General features: G+C 38.2%; 1 protein-coding gene across 1 annotated transcript in view; it reads left to right on the top strand.

Annotated features, from left to right (window-relative positions):
* The window catches only part of ankfn1b (ankyrin repeat and fibronectin type III domain containing 1b), a 247154-nt gene that overhangs the window by 151128 nt on the left and 82623 nt on the right, over positions 1-13403 (top strand). The window lies entirely within an intron of this gene.

The following is a 13403-nucleotide window of genomic DNA, read 5'->3' on the forward strand; positions in this document are numbered from 1 at the left end:
GTCATGGCTTTCCCACACTTTCCCCTCCGCCGATCTGCTATTCACACGTCATGCCCTACGTCGCTTTGACATCACCAGCATTTGGGGGAGACAGCTGGAGCGTCCTCGGGCCCCCGACGTCAGCGAGTGTAACCATAGCCGGTGTTTGGCGCTGGCCGACAAAAGAAGCCACTCGAGTTCAGCCAAGAAGTTTAATTGTGAAGTCATGTGCAACAACAGCTGAGCTGTGGAGGACGCCACGGTGTTGGCTTTTTTTTTTTTTTTTTTTTTCTGTGGCACCCTTTAACACATCTGGGGGACATGTTATTCAAGCAAGCTTTCCCTCGCTCCCCCCGTACTGTCCACCTTCCTCCCGCTCGCCGAGCTAATTTCGATGTTGCGTGTTTGTGTTTTCCATTTAGGCCTACCACTGGAAATATTTGCATGTCTGTGCTGTAGCGCGCGGCGCGGGCCCCAACAGTGGGGGCCTTATACCGGGCGTTGACGCCCATTAAAGGGCCCGCTTGTCCTGTCTGGACAGGCACCTTTTTCCGGGAATAGAGCTCACCGTGTTTTAGCCCCGCTCGCCCTCCGGGGGGCTCCAGGAGTGGGAGTTGGGGCCGAGGGTGGCGCGTGATGGTACGAGAGAGCGAGAGAGAGAGAGAGAGAGAGGGAGGTGGGTTTATCGCTGACACATCCTTCTGGGAGCGAGCGAAGGGATGCAAAGAGGGGCAAGCAGTCCTGAAGGATCACTTTCTGTGGAGGGAACGAGGGAGGGGGGGGGAATGCAAGCAGAAAGAGTGTCTGTGTGATTTCTAATGCAGTCCTAGATAGTGAATAGATTTTCAGTATTCTTTTAATGGAACGTACAGACTTTTCATTGATGCAATGCTAAATGTCCCTTTACTTGCTTGTGTTTTTATTGCTTCGGGAGGCTAAAGTGTGCTGTGTTATGTTCCAGTCATGGTGCCTGCGTAGGCTCCTAATATACAACCCTATCTGTTTGAGGAGCAGCTAATACAGTGGGGGTCCTGAGCAGCTTTTAGCCCCCAAACCTACCTCTTCTCTGTGAATTGTGTCAAATTTCTTACAATGAGGTTCTACTAGGGGTCGGCAACCCGCAGCTCTGTCTTTAGCGCCGCCCTAGTGGCTTTCTGGAGCTTTTTCAAAAATGTATGAAAAATGGAAAAAGATGAGGGGAAAAAAAAAAAAAAAATTTTTGTTTTAATGTGGTTTCTGTCGGAGGACAAACATGACACAAGCCTCCCTAATTGTTACAAAGCACACTGTTTATATTAAACATGCTTCACTGATTCGAGTATTTGGCGAGCGCCGTTTTGTCCTACTAATTTTGGTGGTCCTTGAACTCACCGTAGTTTGTTTACATGTATAACTTTCTCTGACTTTCTAGGACATGTTTTATGCCACTTCTTTTTCCTGTCTCATTTTGTCCACCAAACTTAATGTTGTGCATGAAAGGTGAGTTTTGTTGATGATATTGACTTGTGTGGAGTGCTAATCAGACATATTTGGTCACTGCATGAATGCAAGCTACTCGATGCTAGCATGCTATTTAGGCTAGCTATATGTACATATTGCATCATTATGCCTCATTTGTAGCTATATTTGAGGTCATTTATTTTCTTTTAAGTCCTCTTAATTAGGGCCCGCCATGGCCCATTGCAAAAGGACTCCCACAGGGAGTCCTTATGCAATGGGACATAAGGACCTATTGAATTTCTAAGGTTTTATTATTATTCTTTCTTTATTCTTCCGCCGCCTCTTCGAGCACTAATTTGACCCACTTAACATGCTTCAAAACTCACCATATTTGACCCACACATCAGGACCTGCGAAAATTGTCTTTTAATAAAAAAAACCAAACCGCAAAAATCAAAATTGCGCTCTAGCGCCCCCTAGGAAAAAAAAAAAACAGAATGCCTGTAACTCACACTAGGAAGGTCGGAGAGACATGAAACAAAAACCTCTATGTAGGTCTGACTTAGACCTAGCTTTCATAATTTTATATCCTCGGGCTAAAATCTACAGGAAGTTGGCAATTCCCCCTTCAAGACAAAAAAGTACTAAAAACAGTCACTTTTGCCTCTTTGAGCTGTAATTTGACCCTCTTAACATGCTTCAAAACTCACCAAACTGAACACACACATCAGGACTGGCTAAAACTGTGATCTAATGAAAAAACCTAACCCCAAATCTAAAAATTGTGCTCTACAGCAATTTTTTTATAAAACGAACAAAAAACTGCTACTCGGATGGAAAAAAATACAAAACTGCCTGTAACTCCCACTGGGAAGGTCGGAGAGACATGAAACGAAAAACTCTCCGTAGGTCTCACTTAGACCTACATTTCATAAATTGACAACCCCCAGCAAAAATCAACAGGAAGTTTGCTATTCCCCCTTCAAAATAAAATTTTTGGAAAAACCGGTCACCTTCCTTCAAAATCTATCTCCTCTGAGCGCGTTTGTCGTTTCGCCTTCAAACTAACACAGGTGAGAGATAAACCCCTTGTGATTAAAAGTATAGATGGGATTTTTAATACCTGCTCCGGTTTTGATTTTATGACCCTTCAAAGACCCGCTGCACTGATGCTCCTGCGGTGCTGTTTTTCTAAGATGGCTGCTCAAAAGCAGGAAGCACCAACGTGCCCACACAATGCAGACAAGGTAGGTACACTAGACAAAAGTCTTGGGACACTTCAGACTAAAAGTAGACAAAAGTATTGGGACACTTAGGACTAGCACCTGCCAAATACGCGGGCCCGACCAATGCTGCTTGCAGCTTTAATTCAATTTATATCTCATGACACACTATCTCTATGTAATATGGCTTTTAATTTTTTGCGGCTCCAGACAGATTTGTTTTTGTATTTTTGGTCCAATATGGCTCTTTCAACATTTTGGGTTGCCGACCCCTGTACTAGGGGTTGCACGGTATACCGGTATAAGTTTGATTGATTGATTGAGACTTTTATTAGTAGGTTGCACAGTGAAGTACATATTCCGTACAATTGACCACTAAATGGTAACACTCGAATAAGTTTTTCAACTTGTTTAAGTCGGGGTCCACTTAAATTGATTCATGTTACAGATATATACTATCATATATACTATCATCATAATACAGTCATCACACATTATCATCAGGGTGTATTGAATTATTTACATTATTTACAATTCGGGGTGTGGAGGGGCGGGGGGGTTAGGTTTGGTTGTTATCATCAGTCATCAACAATTGAGAACAGAGAAATGGATATTGAAACAGTGTAGGTCTGACTTGGTAGGATATGTACAGCAAGTAGTGGACATAGAGAGAGAGAGAGAGAGATCAGAAGGCATAAGAAAAATATCTGCATTTGATTGTTTACATTTGATTATTAACAACAATCCGGGTAGGGTGTTAGTTTAGGGTTGAAGTTGCCTGGAGGTGTACTTTTATTGCGGTTTTGACGGAGGATAGAGATGCCCTTTCTTTTATACCTGTTGGGAGTGCATTCCACATTGATGTGGCATAGAAAGAAAATGAGTTAAGACCTTTGTTAGATCGGAATCTGGGTTTAACGTGGTTGGTAGAGTTCCCCCTGGTGTTGTGGTTTTTAGTACCGCGGTACGAAGTCGCCCACGTCGAAGTCACGTCGTGTCATTGCTGGTTTTTACGAGCATGTTCGGTAGCACACACACGGAGTACTTACAAGCAGACACAGTGTGTGGACAGAAAAGGGAGAACGGACGCATTTTGGCTGAAAAACTAACGATAAAGGTGAAGTTACAACACTGAAACGCCCTCAGGAAGAGGTGCTTTAAGACATGGCTAGCTAGCTAGCAGCTAACGTCCATCCGCTGTCGGCAGTGTTTTAGCTACTTCTAAATCACTAATCCTGGTCTCCATGGCGACAAATAAGGTAAGTTTCTTACAAGTATCATCACTGCAGGACGAGGAAAAGCTAAACGTGCTTCACTACACACCGTAGCTTACCGGCGTCAAAATGTAAACAAACGCCATGGGTGGATCTACACCTGACATCCACTGTAATGATATCAAGTACAGGCCCGTATCTAGTCGATACTATTTTTTGGCATCACAACATCTTCTTTCATTTTTAAAAGATATATATTATGTTTATATAAACTCAGAAAATATGTCCCTAAACACATGAGGACTTTGAATATGACAAATGTATGATCCTGTAACGACTTGGTACCGGATTGATACCCAAATTTGTGGTATCATCCAAAACTAATGTAAAGTATCAAACAACAGAAGAATAAGTGATTATTACATTTTAACAGAAGTGTAGATAGAACATGTTAACAAAGAAAGTAAGCAGATATTAACAGTAAATGAAGAAGTAGATTAATAACCCATTTTTACAGTTTGTCCTTCATAATGTAGACAAAATAATAGAATGATAAATGACACAATATGTTACTGCATATGTCAGCAGACTAATTAGGAGCGTGTGTTTGTTTACTTACTGCTAAAAGACAAGTTGTCTTGTATGTTCACTATTTTATTTAAGGACTTAACTGCAATAATAAACATATGTTTAATGTACCCTAAGATTTTTTGTTAAAATAAAGCCAATTTTTTTGTGGTCCCCTTTATGTAGAAAAGTACTGAAAAGTACCGAAATAATTTTAGTACCCGGTACCAAAATATTGGTATCGTTACAACACTAGGTTCTACTGTTAGGTTTTCTAATAATTTTCTCCAAAATAGACTACAGTGGAACCACCATTCACAGACAGAGGGTTCGTATATCGAAAATCACTAATCCTGGTCTCCATGGCGACAAATAAGGTACGTTTCTTACAAGTATCATCCCTGCAGGACGAGGAATAGCTAAACGTGCTTCACTACACACCGTAGCTTACCGGCGTCAAAATGTAAACAAACGCCATGGGTGGATCTACACCTGACATCCACTGTAATGATATCAAGTACAGGCCCGTATCTAGTCGATACTATTTTTTGGCATCACAACATCTTCTTTCATTTTTAAAAGATATATATTATGTTTATATAAACTCAGAAAATATGTCCCTAAACACATGAGGACTTTGAATATGACAAATGTATGATCCTGTAACGACTTGGTACCGGATTGATACCCAAATTTGTGGTATCATCCAAAACTAATGTAAAGTGTCAAACAACAGAAGAATAAGTGATTATTACATTTTAACAGAAGTGTAGATAGAACATGTTAACAAAGAAAGTAAGCAGATATTAACAGTAAATGAAGAAGTAGATTAATAACCCATTTTTACAGTTTGTCCTTCATAATGTAGACAAAATAATAGAATGATAAATGACACAATATGTTACTGCATATGTCAGCAGACTAATTAGGAGCGTGTGTTTGTTTACTTACTGCTAAAAGACAAGTTGTCTTGTATGTTCACTATTTTATTTAAGGACTTAACTGCAATAATAAACATATGTTTAAAGTAACCTAAGATTTTTTTGTTAAAATAAAGCCAATTTTTTTGTGGTCCCCTTTATGTAGAAAAGTACCGAAATAATTTTAGTACCCGGTACCAAAATATTGGTATCGTTACAACACTAGGTTCTACTGTTAGGTTTTCTAATAATCTTCTCCAAAATAGACTACAGTGGACCCACCATTCACAGACAGAGGGTTCGTATATCGAAAATCACTAATCCTGGTCTCCATGGCAACAAATAAGGTACGTTTCTTACAAGTATCATCCCTGCAGGACGAGGAATAGCTAAACGTGCTTCACTACACACCGTAGCTTACCGGCGTCAAAATGTAAACAAACGCCACGGGTGGATCTACACCTGACATCCACTGTAATGATATCAAGTACAGGCACGTATCTAGTCGATACTATTTTTTGGCATCACAACATCTTCTTTCATTTTTAAAAGATATGTATTATGTTTATATAAACTCAGAAAATATGTCCCTAAACACATGAGGACTTTGAATATGACAAATGTATGATCCTGTAACGACTTGGTACCGGATTGATACCCAAATTTGTGGTATCATCCAAAACTAATGTAAAGTGTCAAACAACAGAAGAATAAGTGATTATTACATTTTAACAGAAGTGTAGATAGAACATGTTAACAAAGAAAGTAAGCAGATATTAACAGTAAATGAAGAAGTAGATTAATAACCCATTTTTACAGTTTGTCCTTCATAATGTAGACAAAATAATAGAATGATAAATGACACAATATGTTACTGCATATGTCAGCAGACTAATTAGGAGCTTGTGTTTGTTTACTTACTGCTAAAAGACAAGTTGTCTTGTATGTTCACTCTTTTATTTAAGGACTTAACTGCAATAATAAACATATGTTTAATGTACCCTAAGATTGTTTGTTAAAATAAAGCCAATTTTTTTGTGGTCCCCTTTATGTAGAAAAGTACTGAAAAGTACCGAAATAATTTTAGTACCCGGTACCAAAATATTGGTATCGTTACAACACTAGGTTCTACTGTTAGGTTTTCTAATAATCTTCTCCAAAATACACTACAGTGGAACCACCATTCACAGACAGGGGGTTCGTATATCGAAAATCACTAATCCTGGTCTCCATGGCGACAAATAAGGTACGTTTCTTACAAGTATCATCCCTGCAGGACGAGGAATAGCTAAACGTGCTTCACTACACACCGTAGCTTACCGGCGTCAAAATGTAAACAAACGCCATGGGTGGATCTACACCTGACATCCACTGTAATGATATCAAGTACAGGCACGTATCTAGTCGATACTATTTTTTGGCATCACAACATCTTCTTTCATTTTTAAAAGATATGTATTATGTTTATATGAACTCAGAAAATATGTCCCTAAACACATGAGGACTTTGAATATGACAAATGTATGATCCTGTAACGACTTGGTATCGGATTGATACCCAAATTTGTGGTATCATCCAAAACTAATGTAAAGTGTCAAACAACAGAAGAATAAGTGATTATTACATTTTAACAGAAGTGTAGATAGAACATGTTAACAAAGAAAGTAAGCAGATATTAACAGTAAATGAACAAGTAGATTAATAACCCATTTTTACAGTTTGTCCTTCATAATGTAGACAAAATAATAGAATGATAAATGACACAATATGTTACTGCATATGTCAGCAGACTAATTAGGAGCGTGTGTTTGTTTACTTACTGCTAAAAGACAAGTTGTCTTGTATGTTCACTATTTTATTTAAGGACTTAACTGCAATAATAAACATATGTTTAAAGTAACCTAAGATATTTTGTTAAAATAAAGCCAATTTTTTGTGGTCCCCTTTATGTAGAAAAGTACTGAAAAGTACCGAAATAATTTTAGTACCCGGTACCAAAATATTGGTATCGTTACAACACTAGGTTCTACTGTTAGGTTTTCTAATAATCTTCTCCAAAATACACTACAGTGGACCCACCATTCACAGACAGAGGGTTCGTATATCGAAAATCACTAATCCTGGTCTCCATGGCGACAAATAAAGTACGTTTCTTACAAGTATCATCCCTGCAGGACGAGGAATAGCTAAACGTGCTTCACTACACACCGTAGCTTACCGGCGTCAAAATGTAAACAAACGCCACGGGTGGATCTACACCTGACATCCACTGTAATGATATCAAGTACAGGCCCGTATCTAGTCGATACTATTTTTTGGCATCACAACATCTTCTTTCATTTTTAAAAGATATATATTATGTTTATATAAACTCAGAAAATATGTCCCTAAACACATGAGGACTTTGAATATGACAAATGTATGATCCTGTAACGACTTGGTACCGGATTGATACCCAAATTTGTGGTATCATCCAAAACTAATGTAAAGTATCAAACAACAGAAGAATAAGTGATTATTACATTTTAACAGAAGTGTAGATAGAACATGTTAACAAAGAAAGTAAGCAGATATTAACAGTAAATGAACAAGTAGATTAATAACCCATTTTTACAGTTTGTCCTTCATAATGTAGACAAAATAATAGAATGATAAATGACACAATATGTTACTGCATTTGTCAGCAGACTAATTAGGAGCGTGTGTTTGTTTACTTACTGCTAAAAGACAAGTTGTCTTGTATGTTCACTATTTTATTTAAGGACTTAACTGCAATAATAAACATATGTTTAATGTACCCTAAGATTTTTTGTTAAAATAAAGCCAATTTTTTAGTGGTCCCCTTTATGTAGAAAAGTACTGAAAAGTACCGAAATAATTTTAGTACCCGGTACCAAAATATTGGTATCGTTACAACACTAGGTTCTACTGTTAGGTTTTCTAATAATCTTCTCCAAAATAGACTACAGTGGACCCACCATTCACAGACAGAGGGTTCGTATATCGAAAAGTGTGTAAATTGAAGCAAATGTTTCCATAATGAAACAATGTAAACATGAATTTTGGGTTACAGCCTTGACAGAAGTCCGCATTTTAGTAAAAGATTGTACACTATGAACTAGTGTTGTCCCGATAAAAATAATTGTAATACTTTTCGGTGCTTTTCTGTACTTTTCTAAATAAAGGGGGCCACAAAAAATTTCTTTATTGGCTTTATTTTAACAAAAACTCTTACCATACATTAAACATATGTTTCTTATTGCAAGTTTGTCCTGAAATAAAATAGTGAGCATACAAGACAACTTGTCTTTTAGTAGTAAGTAAACAAACAAAGGCTCCTAATTTAGTCTGCTTACATATGCAGTAACATATTGTGTCATTTTCCATTCTATTATTTTGTCCAAATTATTAAGGACAACTGGTAGAAAATGAATTATTAATCTACTTGTTCATTTACTGTTAATATCTGCTTACTTTCTCTTTTAACATGTTCTATCTACACTTCTGTTAAAATGTAATAACCACTTATTCTTCTGTTGTTTGATACTTTACATTACTTTTAAATGGTACCAGAAATTTGGGTATCAATCCGTTACCAAGTCGTTACAGGATCGGTACTTTTCAGAGGCGGTATAGTACCGAATATGATTCATTAGTATCGCGGTACTATACTAATACCGGTATACCGCACAACCCTACTATGAACTAAATGAAATGAAGATCTACAGTATTTTTTATCAAACAAACATAACAAGAGGGTGATGGATCAACTTTCTACTTAATAACAAAGCGAAAACAATAACAGCCGAACTGTCCCTCTTCTTATGCAGCCACCACACACACACACACACACACACACACACACACACTGTCACTAGCCCTGTGGTGCCCTCCAATTTAAAATCACAAATAACTCCTTAACTTTAACAGCCAGGTTTCTACAATGATGGACAATAAAAAGTAATCTTGTTGGTTCATCTTCTTGGTGCTCTGCCGAAGAAAGTGGGTGGGGAAGGATTGGAGGCAGTGTCGACAACGCTGTGGAGACTTCCTGAATGTTTCAGACCAGGGTGTTGCTTTTCATGGAATCATATTGAGCTAGCAAAACTAGAAATATGTAAACAGACTAAATACACCCAGAGTGGCATTTAGCACAGTAGCTAACGATAACACTGACGGATATTCATAAGCCCGCCCACAATAGATGTTCTGCCGGGCACGTAATGGGTGGGTGGAACTTACGTACTTCGAGACACGGTTCGTAGAACAAAGCATATTTCTATTTGGTCTGTGATTCGTAAATCGACGTTCCTCTTTCGGCATGTAAAAATTACGACTGCTTTTTTTTTTTTTTACTACCTCCTACTCCTGAACCGCTACACACAAATGGGTGAAAATGTGCCAAAACATGCACTACTAGTGTGTTATTTTTCTAACAAATACCGTATTTTGCCGACTACAAGTTGCAGTTTTTTTCCTAGTTTGGCCGGGGGTGCGACTTATACTCAGGAGTAGGGATGTCCGATAATGGCTTTTTGCAGATATCCGATATTCCGATATTGTCCAACTCTTTAATTACCGATACCGATATCAACCGATACATACAGTCGTGGAATTAACACATTATTATGCCTAATTTGGACAACCAGGTATGGTGAAGATAAGGTACTTTTAAAAAAAAATGTATACAATTAAATAAGATGAATAAATTAAAAATATTTTCTTGAATAAAAAAGAAATATATAATATAAAAACAGTTACATAGAAACTAGTAATTAATGAAAATTAGTCAAATTAACTGTTAAAGGTTAGTACTATTAGTGGACCAGCAGCACGCACAATCATGTGTGCTTACGGACTGTATCCCTTGCAGACTGTATTGACATATATTGATATATAATGTAGGAACCAGAATATTAATAACAGAAAGAAACAACCCTTTTGTGTGAATGAGTGTAAATGGGGGAGGAAGGTTTTTTGGGTTGGTGCACTAATTGTAAGTGTATCTTGTGTTTTTTATGTTGATTTAATAAAAAAAATAAAAAAAAATAAAAAAAGATACAGATAACAAAAAAACCGATACCGATAATTTCCGATATTACATTTTAACGCATTTATCGGCCGATAATATCGACAGGCCGATATTATCGGACATCTCTACTCAGGAGCGACTTATGTGTGAAATTATTAACACATTACCGTAAAATATCAAATAATATTATTTAGCTCATTCACGTAAGAGACTAGACGTATAAGATTTCATCGGATTTAGCGATTAGGAGTGACAGATTGTTTGGTAAACGTATAGCATGTTCTATATGTTCTAGTTATTTGAATGACTTTTACCATAATATGTTACGTTAACATACCAGGCACGTTCTCAGTTGGTTATTTATGCGTCATATAACGTACACTTATTCAGCCTGTTGTTCACTATTCTTTATTTATTTTAAATTGCCTTTCAAATGTCTATTCTTGGTGTTGGATTTTATCAAATACATATCCCCAAAAAATGCGACTTATACTCTAGTGCGACTTATATATGTTTTTTTCCTTCTTTATTGTGCATTTTCGGCCGGTGCGACTTATACTCCGAAAAATACGGTACCCCACATGGCGGTGATGTCATTAACCATAAATTGTCTTATTTACTTATACGGTTTAATGCACTCTACAGTACAAAACATCCACTGTATTTTTTTTTTTTTTTTTTGTCTGTGTGCACATTTAGGGAACTAATAAAACCATGTGTGTAAAAATTGTGCGACGTAATTTTTTTATTTTGTTTTCTCACGCCGCCTCTGACACCTTATCATGCCCGCCCCGCTATATAAGAAGTACTGGTCTAATGGTTACAAAGCTTTTATTTGCTTTTCATGTAATCGAGCATGTCTTAGCACAACCAATAGGGGGTGTCACATGTGAAAAAATTAAGCCCCCCCACCACAGAACACACTTTTACAACATGATAAAGCGGTGTAATGTTAGCTTCACACAGGAACCTCTTTGGAACAAAAAATGCTCATCCATCTTCGTGGCAGATGCGTCCTCAAGGCGATGGGAATTTCTGTGCAAATACAAAGACCTGAATGTAACACCTGATATGATATACCTTTAATAACTCAAGTACAGGATCAAAGTCTGTGTACGACAAGTCCTCCGTGTAGATAATGGCTGTGAGCATAATACAGAGTGATGTTGCGTTATAATGCAACACTGGATTGTGGAAATATGAGGACGGCGATCGAAGCTAGAGATAATGGACTGTATCACGGATCCATCTGGGAAAACAAGGCGAGAGAAACCGTTTGGAGTAAAGGTCGGGTCTAACACTTTTATGCAAACTAATGCTGATTGAAGATCATTAATGAGGTTAAAACTGTGTTCATGTTGGAAATCAGGTTTGCAGTGCTCATCACTTTGCTACTCACTCTCCCCAGCTATTTTGACAATAATTGCTGTACCTGGACTACCACTCTCAAGCATTGTTAGGAAAAACGGCTACTCACGCTGTTAATTTTACTAGTAACGAGAAATCTAATAATTACTAGTGCGTACATTACAACACCGTTACCGATGCGTTTGATTGAACGTGGCACGCTACTTTTGATTTGGTTGTACGTCAACAAGACATCGTCAGAAGCACAGCAATTTCAATGCAGGAAGTAACTTTTTACTAATGAAGGCAACAACCAGCACCACACTCAAATGAACTTGATATTTAAATAGCAAGAGGCAACATCACACAGCAAACAACATGTAGGCCGAGTAGACGCACACACATACACACACTCCTACTACTATTACTACTACTACTACTACTACTACTACGAGGGAATAATCAAATCAAATCAAATCAACTTTATTTATAAAGCACATTTGAAATTTACCACAGGGGTAGCCAAAGTGCTGTACAATGAGCAGGTTAAAAGATAAAACGAGTACCGAGCAAACACAACACAACACAAACAGAACACGATAAAAAATAAATAATTAAAATAGAATTAATAAAAACATAAAAACAGGATCACAGCAGGTGTATTATGGGGCGCCATTGCAGGATGGATATCACTCAGTGTTAAAAGCCATGGAATAAAAGTATGTTTTTAAGAGAGATTTAAAAACAGGAAGAGAGGAGGCTTGTCTAACACTCAGGGGTAGGTCGTTCCAGAGCTTGGGAGCAGCAACGGCGAAAGCTCTGTCACCTCTAAGCTTCAGCCTTGTGTCAGGGACCGTCAACAGCAGCTGATCGGCTGATCTTAAGGATCGGGTGGGGCAGTAAGGCTGAAGGAGGTCGGAGAGATAGGTTGGCGCGAGGTTGTTTAGACATTTAAAAACAAATAAAAGGAGTTTAAAATGTATTCGGTAACGCACAGGGAGCCAGTGAAGGGACGCTAAAATAGGGGTGATGTGCTCACGTCTGCGGGTCTGTGTTAGCAGACGAGCAGCAGAGTTCTGCACGAGCTGCAGGCGGGCGAGGGAGGCCTGGCTAATGCCAACATACAGGGCATTACAGTAATCAAGACGAGTCGAGATAAAAGCGTGGATTAATTTCTCAAGATCATGTCTTGATAGAAGCGGTTTCACTTTCGCTATTTGGCGTAATTGATAAAAGCTTTTTTGAACGACGCTGCTGATTTGTTTTTCGAATTTAAAATCTGAGTCAAACTTTACCCCCAGGTTTGTGACAGAGTCGCTGAGATACGGGGTCAGAGTGCCGAGGTCAACGTTGGGGGAGGGAGAGCGACTTGGACCGAACAACATAACTTCTGTTTTGTCTTCATTTAGGCTCAGGAAGTTAGCTGAAAGCCAGACTTTGATGTCGTGCAGGCAGTCAATAAGACTTTGAACCGTGTTATTTTGTGCCATGGGAAAATAAATCTGGCAATCATCGGCATAAAAATGAAATGCAATACTGTACTTCCTAAAAATAGAACCAAGGGGGAGAAGGTAAAGCGCAAATAAAATTGGGGCAAGGATTGAGCCCTGGGGGACCCCATGTGGTAAAGGAGCTGTGGACGACATAAAACTGTCTACTTTTACACAAAAACTCCTGTCGG

The sequence above is a fragment of the Nerophis lumbriciformis genome, linkage group LG11 (assembly GCF_033978685.3).
Source record: "Nerophis lumbriciformis linkage group LG11, RoL_Nlum_v2.1, whole genome shotgun sequence".
Classification (NCBI taxonomy): Eukaryota; Metazoa; Chordata; class Actinopteri; order Syngnathiformes; family Syngnathidae; genus Nerophis; species Nerophis lumbriciformis.